Raw genomic sequence first — 10049 nt, 5'->3', positions numbered from 1 at the left:
GCAATACCACCCCACACCTACCACCTCCTCTCATAATTATTAAACTTTGTATTGCAGCATCAACCTACTTTCAACTAAAGAATTTGTTTTATTGATGCAATATCTAACTCCAACTTTTTTCAAATGGAATAACTCTTAAATATTTCTCCAATTGAATTTAAGCCTCTATTTTCATAAAGTCATCTAGATATAAACATATTATATATTCTTATTCCATGAGAAAAGCAACTAAACTTTTTCTTTAACTGCCCACCGTCCCCAGTTACACCAAGCAATCCACAAATAATAAAATTAAACAGGAAGTGCAAAGGAGAACATAGAATAAGAAAGATCGACATAAACAGAAGAAGTAGATGCATGTGCCATATTCAGAGAGATAGATAAAACAAGTGATATGTTGATGAATTGAAAACAAGTCAATCAAGGCCCTGCATGTATTATTGCCAAACATGAATGACAATGCTTCCATCAATGTTTGATTATGTTTCTGCTTGCAATATTGCATTTACATTTGCAATATGGAAGAAAGGATAGTTAAAGAGAAATAGGGTGATTGGTTTCGCTTTTTTGCTTTTTGATTAATCCATCCGTTAAATTCATGTATAGGCCCTGCATGTATTATTGCCAAACTGGACTCTTCCATATTCTGAGGCAAACTGGACTCTTCCATATTCTGAGGCAAACTGGACTCTTCCATATTCTGAGGCAAACTGGACTCATCCATATTCTGAGGCAAACTGGACTCTTCCATATTCTTTAATCTGATTCATAACAATCAGCAATAAATTTTATGTATCAGTGTTTTTCTATTGTAATATATATTCAATCTAAAATATAATACAAAACTAAATCGTTATATCAAAATGTTCACGGTATAAAACTAAATAAATGTATAAATATATATAAATCGTTACCTGCACAAATCTCTCTAATCTCCCTTTGAACAAATCTCTGTAATCTCCCTTTCATGTATCTCTCTTTCGACTGTAAAAATTTAGCTAAATGAAGTTTGATGCAACGAAGTTTGATGAAATGAACACATGATAACTTCCGTTATTCACACGGTACCTGGAAAATGAGGAGAAAACGTTTGTTGGGGAAGAAATGGCTGAGGAATGCAAACGCTGAGACGAGGAACAGACGGCAACGATGAAGCAGGACGACGAATTTTGGCGCTGGTTTTCTTTGCTTTAGCTCTTGTAATTGGGGAAGCGTATTGGAGAAGCNAAAGAAACTGTTCCTGTTGTCGCTGTACCGATGATCCTTTTCCTAAAAAGTATCATAACACATTAATAATCAAGTCGATATTATTCTAAACTTCAAATAAGTAAATAATGTTTCAAAAAAATTACTGAAATAATGTATAAGTCATACCAATTCTTTGTTTTTGTAATTTTTTCTTTTTAACCCTACGTACAATTTCTTCAATCTTCGACTGCTTTCTTCTATATGGAGGACGACCTTTGCTACGAGCTGCTTGTGGACTAATGATTAGGGTATTCCCCTCTTTAGGAGGACTGTCCCCATCTTGACTAGTCAAACCGGTTCTAGAAGAGATGTTCACTGTTGTACCAAGCCCTCCCTTACTTTCCTTTTGCTTCAACTGTTTCCTCATGTCAATCATAAACTCCGTCATCATATTATAATCTTCCTCATTGTTTGATGCCAGATCCGCTACTGTCAGCATTAAATTAGACAACTTATCAAAACGTTGTCCTTCAATGTTAGTGCTCCACCTATTGTAACTGACCTTAATTTTCCTATGACATCTGTTCACATTCTTCCTCCAACGCTGTAAAATGTACTTTTCCGGAATGTGTGAAACCCTTTTAGGAATCAACACAATAATGGCATGTCTGCATAAAATCCCCCTGAACTCAAACAAATGACAAGTATAATGAATATCACATGAAATTTCATCAAAGTAACTATATGAGGAACACGACGACTGTTATCTCCAAACCAAACATCTTCCCAAACTTGAAACTCCTCGCATGAATCACATTTTTTTAGAAAAGATAACTCACAATAAATCTTCACGGCAATCTCATCTTGAAGCTCTTTAAACTTTGCAGTTGTGTATGCACTTTGAAATTGTTTCTCAATGGGGTAATTAGTTATGCATGGTATCCAAGATTTGAAAGATCTAAAATCAGCCTCCCTTTCTTTTTCCACTTTATCTCGCAATGCATTATCATATTGTTCCACAAATTGTTTCAAAGTGGTTTTGGAATTGACATACCCATCAAAAAATGCATGCATACTTTCACTACGTTGGGTAGTAGACATACCTGCCCAGAAAGTATCTTTAAGAAATGCAGGCACCCATCGTACTCTTTCTTTGTACAATCCACATAACCATGCATTCTCGTGAAGGTTGTGCACATCAACAAATTGGTTCCACCGCTCTTCGAACTCTTCACACATAAAGGAATCATACACAATATTTTGCAACTTAAACTTGATAGTTTCATATTCCTTATACCCCTTTAACTTTTCAGGCAGTTTTTTCATTATATGCCACAAACACCACCTATGTCTTGTACCAGGGAAAACAATCTCAATCGCATTTTGCATGGCCTTATCTTGATCAGTGATTATTCCATTAGGAGCGATATCTATGCATTCAAGCCAAGAACGAAATACATACAAATGTCTCAGTGTCCTCATGAGAAATTAACCCACAACCTAACAATATCGAATGTCCATGATGATCAACCCCCACAAAAGCAGCAAATGGCATGTCATACTTTTTTGTCAGATACGTTGTGTCAAAGGTGATGTTATCACCGAATTCTTTATATGCAGCCCTACATCTAGCATCAACCTATAACACATTCTGTAATCGACTATCTTCATCTACATCAATCATGTACCAGAAATTTGAATTCTCCTTTTGCATTTTCCTAAAATACTCAAGTACTGCAGAAGCATCTCCAACTCCAAGTCGTAACTTTCTCACTTTTTCAATGTAGTTCCTACAATCTTTTTCTAGAAACGTCAAATTCTCTACACCTCCTGCCTCAACTGAACATGACTGAAAATTTTTACACGGTCTAATCCCAGCCACATCATTAACTTCAAGTCGCCTTTTCACATAAGGTTGTATCGTTCAGTTAACCTTGAAATATCTTCTTTTTGTCGGACTTATAAGATCATGGTTATGTTCAAGTACAATTGATTTAATTTCCCATTTGCATTCACCATTCAAAGCTGCACTAATTCGACTCTTACAATCTGTTTTAACAATAAGTTGTTTTTTCAAGGTATTTCTGGACTTACATCTCTCCTTTCCAGAACAAGAACATGCCACTGTCACATATCTCATCTCTCCATCTTCGCCTTTCTTTGACATAGTATCATTGCTTCAAATCCTATTTTGTTACCATACCGTTTGTAATACTTCACCAGACTATCAACTAAATCAAACACCATTCCAATATGAGGCTCTACTTCTTCCTCTGCACATCCCAATCTTCTAATTCATCACGTTCATTTTCCTGATTTAATTGTTTTATAATACATAAACTTAGAATGTATTAATACAACACATCAAAATAAACAATACGATACAATAAATTTAAAATCATTTTAACGAAAAAGTATATTTCGAGCACAATTTACCTCAACATCATTGAAATGAGGCAAACTAGACTATTCCATATTCTGAGGCAAACTAGACTCTTCCATATTCTGAGCCAAACTGGACTCTTCTATATTCTGTAATTTAATGCAAATCCAGTACTAGTGTTCACGTTCATGAAATCTGATTCATAACAATCACCAACAAATTTTCTCTATCAGTTTTTTTCTATTGTAACATATATTCAATCCAAAATATAATACAAAACTAAATAAATGGATAAGTTATATAAAAATTTCCACTGTAAAAAACTAAATAAATGCATAAATTATATAAAAATCGTTTATTAACCAACACAAATCTTTCTAATCTCCCTTTCCCTGTAAAAAATGGATCTCTCTTTCCACTGTAAAAAATGGCTATGGTTTGATGAAAAGATGATAGCTTTCGTTCTTCACACGGTAGCTGGAAAATGAGGAAAAAACATTTGTTGCAGGAAGAAATGGCTGAGGAATGCAGACGCAACACTGAGGTGAAGAACAAATAGCAACGATGAAGCAGAAGGGGACGACGAATTTTGGCGCTGGTTTTCTTTCACTCGAAGAATTTTAGCGCTTGTTGTTGGAGAAGCGTATTGGAGAAGCTAATGTAAACAAAAAAATATTTATTAAAAAAAGGCGAAATTTTTTTAAAAAAATTTTAATAACATTATGGACAGGCGTCTATAAGTAATGGATGCCCATCCATTAAGTATGGACGACTGTCCATAATGGTTGGACAGCCGTCCATAATGAATGGACGGACGTCCATTAAGTATGGACGCTCGTCCACAATGAAGGGACGGCCATCCATAAGTTAGGGACGACCATCCAGTGTTAAATTTTTTTTTTTATTATGAATTACTCTTGGACGGGCGTCCATTACTTACGGATGCCCGTCCACAATAAAATGATGGTGTCATCGTTTTTATTTAGATTTGTAAAAGCCAAATGCATGGACGGGCGTCCAAAAATTATGGACGGCTATCCAAAAGTAAGGGACAGTCGTCCACAATTGGTGGACAGGCGTCCCCAAAGAATTTTTTTTTTTTTCATATTTGGGTGAAGGACGAGCGTCCATTATTTGTGGACGCCCATCCAAAATTAATGGACGGTTGTCCATAAAGGATGGACGGTCGTTCCTAAGGTTTTACAAATTTTTTTATTGTATTTTAATCAGGGACGGGCGTCCTTTAAATGGGGACGCCCATCCCTTGTATATGGACGTCCGTCCATATAATATGGACGGGCGTTCATGTGAGTGAACGGCAGTCTAAATTTGATGGATGGCCATCCCAAATGTTTTACAAATTTTTTAATTGTATTTTAATCAGGGACGGGCGTCCTTTAAATGGGGACGCCCGTCCATATAATATGGACGGGTGTCCATGTGAGTGAATGGCCGTCCAAATTTGATGGACGACTGTTCACTAGAAAAAAATTGTAAAAAAATGGAGACGCGCATTACACGTAGGCCTGTACAGAAATTCGGTGCTACTTTTTCGGTGTCCGTAGTGTTATTGCACTATATAAACCAGTGCTTTAATAAACAACCGGGGATAAACCCAGCAAAAACTGGTTTGATGCCGGTCAAACCATTGGGTGTCAACAAATTTAAAATTTAGCAAATACTTTCTTAAAACGTTAAGTCCATATAAGTTTGAAATTTAGCAAACACATCTCAAATACAAATCGGCGATTGACTGGTTGGCGGTGTCAACACACCAAATGCAATCTCAATCATCTCTTGAGCCCATTCCCCATAAAATCTACGCAAGATTTGGGTCAAATCTCACTGACGTCGACATCAACATTTCAGGTTAGATCTCACCATTGTCAGGGTTGACAACCTCCCCATTACCACAAAAATACTCTCCTTAGCCTCCTGACCAAAACCCATCTCACCCCACGCCTGTTTGCCTCGCTAATCGCTAGCAAAATCCAACTGTTGCCACCGTCAAATTTTTTCGATTTTCGGTTGATTCACTCACCAGATATCACCTTCGTTGCCACCATTGCACTCTCCGACGCTTTCTCTTCAAAAGCCCCAACATCATGATTTTTAATTGTTCGCCGATCATCATCCCAATTTCTAGGTTTTTCAATGAATAGGGAAATGAGTAACTCGGCCAGGTGAAAGCCCTAGGTCCCAATAGAACAACCGGTTCAACCGGTCAAACCGGGTCAGGTTTTAAAACACTGATATAAACAACTAATTCTGTGTGGGTGAGTGGTTTGATCAAGATTTTTGAGAATATTACTTAAGAGATCTTGAGTACAAGTCTCTTCTTGATTGCTAATAGGAGTAGCTACTGAAACTCTTATTCAACGAGTAATTTCAAGGTCCTAGGCTGGCTTGGACACCTCCAATCATTAAAAAAAAAGTACTATATAAACCTAAAAAATAGTAACGCTATTGGAACTCTTACTCAACTGGTAATTTCAGGGTCTTAGACTAGTTCGGACATCTCCAATCATTAAAAAAAAAAAAAGTACTATATAAACCTAAAAATTAATAACGATTTTATTATTATTATTGATGTCTCTTTCAAGCAACCTCTTGCAATAGTTATTATTATTATTTTAGATTTATAGTGCTACAGCGTGCTCTAATATATATTTTTTTTTTATTATTTTGTTTAATTTTACTTCTAAGGTTTGGATCAAATCATTAAAATATAGACAAGTCAGAAAGCTAGTAATTGTGTTTGTGTATTTCATCAGGGTTTGCGTAACTCTGTTCATGTCCATCAACTGTACTCTTGAGCTGGATGCCACGTGTGAGTTGAGTGAAGCTGACTCGGATGACACCTCACCTGGTAGTTAAAGTCTGTTACTTTCTCAATCTTATTACAATTTCTTTTTCAACATTATAAACTGTTTTCAGTTACGTTTAACATGTGTATAGGCTGAAGATAATTGAACTGTAATCTCAGTATCTAAATATTGCACTTATTTTAGTATTTCCGTTTTTCACAATTATATTATTACTTACTAAACACATATTCATCTCATAAATTCCATATACCATTTAAATGAAAAATAATAATTATTATTTAAAAATTTTAATTAATTAATTATTTTCAAGTGAGCATTCACCTTTTTTTTTTTTTTTTTTAATATGATCAGGAGTATCTGGATCAGTTTACACGTATCTTAACTAATCTCTCGGAATCTTGGAATTACCGATCAGATACAAACTCCAATATCAATAGTCATCTCTATTAATAACCGTATCGACTTGAATTTAAAAGATGATATTAAATTATTCTCTTATTATTTTATCCTTAAATAGACTCAAACTTGAAATTCTTGTATTAAGAGGTTATATTATATCTTATTTTTTTATGATTAAGAAGACTTGTTAAATCTTCCTTTTCCAACAGTGGTTTAGCACTGAGCATTGAAGCCAATGAACAGGGTAAAGTACAAGGCCAAATCTAGACAAAGAAGTCAAAGCCCTAAGTAAACTTCCTCTTCAATCTCCCTCTTATTACTCACTCACTAAACCCTCCAGTTATTACCCCAGCACAACTCTTTCTCTCTTTGTTTCTTTCACTTGTCTTCTTCAATCTTCTGCACTCACTTATGGAGATGGAGACTTTTCTGCTGCATAGTATTAGTAATAGTGTTGATCTGGAGAAGATTTTGTGTTCTCTGGTGGTGGAGACCAATTTGCAGGCTCAAAAGTTTCTTCTTTGCCTTCTCTTGCTGGTACATTGTCGTTTCCATAAGTGTAGTATCTTAAATTTGCGTCATTCAATTTTTTTTTTTCTCTTTTTTTTTCTGTTTATTTCCTATGTTGCAAATTTGACTTATGTTTGGTGCTTAGATTGGATTTTGAATATGTATATGTCGACGGGTAGGTTCTTGTAGACAAGGGTTTTGTGTTTTATGGATGGTTTTGTTGAAGGCTTGATTCTCTTTGACCAAATATACCAGTAGATTGCTTTTGTGATCTGGCCGCGCGAAAAAAAATGACTTGGGTTCTTGATTATGGGGGGTGGTTTTCTAAGTGGGGACTCTGAAAAGACACGAGCTTTTGTGAGTTGAGATTGTTGCATTGAAGGTTAGTTATTTGTAATCAAGCTGGGTATGCTTGACAGAGCACAGAGAAAATTAGCAATGCTGCTCGGTGCAGAATACTTATGGTGATTGTTAGGCTGTTTACTTTTAAGAGTTTTCAGTTTAGCAGAGAGTGACACCAGCAGGGCCAAGTTTTTATTTTCTCATATCAATTCTGTATAAAACCCGACTTTTAGATTTCTATGATGTTTGAATTTTTCTTAATTTTCTTGCTAACCGAGATACAATTTATAGGGTTCTCATATTGAAATTATTAGTGAGTTTCATGTACAATTCATGGATTTTTACTTTGGACATACACAGGGTTCGATCTATACTCAAGATTTTGAGTGCTAAAAGTTTGATTTTATTTTGATAATAAGATTGCGGCGACAAGAACAGTACTCTATAGATTTCAGTTCCAGAATGATTATAAAATCTGCTGCTTTAGAGACACATCCACTGTTTCCTCAGGTTCCCCCTGTATTCTTAATCCAGATTCCTGACCCAAATTTTGTATATCTCATTTTCAGATCATCTACTTGTTATGATAGTTTTGTTATATTGCAATATCCTAGAAGCTTCTTTGTTTTTCGACTGCTATAAATTGGCAAAATTTGTCTTCGGAAAATTTAGGAATTGTTATTTGTCGCCTGATAATATGCTTATTTTAACATGTTGTGCAATTAACAGATTGGATCTCAGTGTGATGGTACAAATGAGTTTTCAAGCTTCCCAGGAATTGATCATAGGTACAAAAGAATATTTTTTATTTCTTTTACTTGAAATCTTCCTTTTGTAATGATAATCTGAGGTGATAAAGTAATTGTCTAACGGGTGTGTGATTGCATTGCAGATTTCCATTTGCCAAACTGACTAAAGTGCAAAAGCCTGAGTCAGAAGCCGAAGATGCCGGTGAAGCTGATGAAACTGAAAGTGATGACAATGACGATGGTGAGGAGGAGGAAGATGACTCTGGAGAAGAAGAAAGTGATGAGGAGGAGGATTCAGATGATGATGCTGAGGCAAATGATGATAGTGAAAGTGATGAAGACGAAGATGATGACGACAACGACGACGAAGAAGATGATGACAACAACGATGAAGAGGATGACAACGATGAAGAGGAGGATGAAGAGCAAAAGGAGCCACCATCTAAAAAGAAGAAATGAGAAAAAAAATTTATGTTGATTTCTTTGAAGCCTAGTCTTCTGAAGCCTGCAGTCAGGTGGCATTTTATTCATTTTTGAATATTGTCATGCGGTGCAATTATTTGAGCTGGTTTATTCTATAGAGCTAGGAAAAGTTTAATTTCTTTTATTTTGTGTTGAACCATCTTCATGTATAACTAGGTAGATTAAAATCTGATAACATTGGCTCTTATGTCCGTATATGAATGGACCATCCTTTTGGTTACAAATTTATAATGAGGATTTTGTTTTGCCAGGTCTCACAGTATGAGTTTCAACGTGGTGTTATTGTAGAATGTTGATTCTTTGGAATGTGTGCTTGAATAGAGTGAATTACAGTACTAATGATAAGCAAATCACAAGTTGCATTAGTGACCAATGTTTTAAAACCCAACTTGGGGTGAATCCTGGCAAAGTGGCCGGGTCCCGGGTTGACCGGTTTAATCGGTTTGACCGGCGGGTCAAACTGGTGTCCAAGGGTTTGAAATCTAACAAAAATACCTTTGAAAATTACTATAAGTCCTTATAGGTTTGAAATCTTGCAAAAACACCCCAAACACCATCGTCAGCGTCGACAAATAGGACTTGTTTCTGGTAACGACAACATTCACCATCACCACAAAAACACTCCCTCAGCCTCCTAACCAAAACCCATCTCACCCCTCTCCCGTTCGCCTCCCTAATCGCCAGCGACAATGGGCTTTTCTAGCGATATTATTTTGCAATTTTCGGTCGATTCACTCACAGAAATCGACACAGTTGCCACCATTGTACTCATTGGTCATTCCTCTTCAAAAGCCTTAACATTTAAGCCTTCAATTGTTCACAGATTGATATCCTAATTTTGAGGGTTTTCAATGAATAGAAAAAATTGTAACCCGACCCAGTGAAGGCTCCAGGTCCTGATTCAACTGGCCGGGTCAAGCTGAGTTTTAAAACACTGTTAGTGGCCTTAATTAGAATCCCACATCCTCAAGGCTACTTTGGAATTTTTGTAGACTATAGCTTTGAACTTCAGTTAGAGTGTGTTTGATAACTAAGGCTCCGTTTAGTTCACTTTTTTGTATTTTTTAGAAAAGTTTTTTTAAAAAAGTTAAAAAAAGTTGAATTGGACGGGTATTACCATGTAGGATTTGAAAATTAATAAAAATATCCCCTATGTTTGTTTATTTA

The 10049-nt window shown here is 35.8% G+C and overlaps 1 long non-coding RNA gene across 1 annotated transcript; it reads left to right on the top strand.

Annotated features, from left to right (window-relative positions):
- Positions 1-7253: 7253 nt before the first annotated feature.
- LOC116122596 lies at positions 7254-8677 on the top strand. The gene is made up of 3 exons (XR_004126931.1): positions 7254-7335; positions 8380-8438; positions 8543-8677. It is a non-coding gene; the product is annotated as an uncharacterized LOC116122596 (long non-coding RNA).
- The last annotated feature ends 1372 nt before the right edge of the window (positions 8678-10049 follow it).

This window comes from Pistacia vera, unplaced genomic scaffold (genome assembly GCF_008641045.1).
Source record: "Pistacia vera cultivar Batoury unplaced genomic scaffold, PisVer_v2 Contig136, whole genome shotgun sequence".
In the NCBI taxonomy this organism is placed as follows: Eukaryota; Viridiplantae; Streptophyta; class Magnoliopsida; order Sapindales; family Anacardiaceae; genus Pistacia; species Pistacia vera.
Note: the sequence above shows the minus strand (reverse complement) of the source record. Positions and strands in the feature narration are given on the sequence as shown.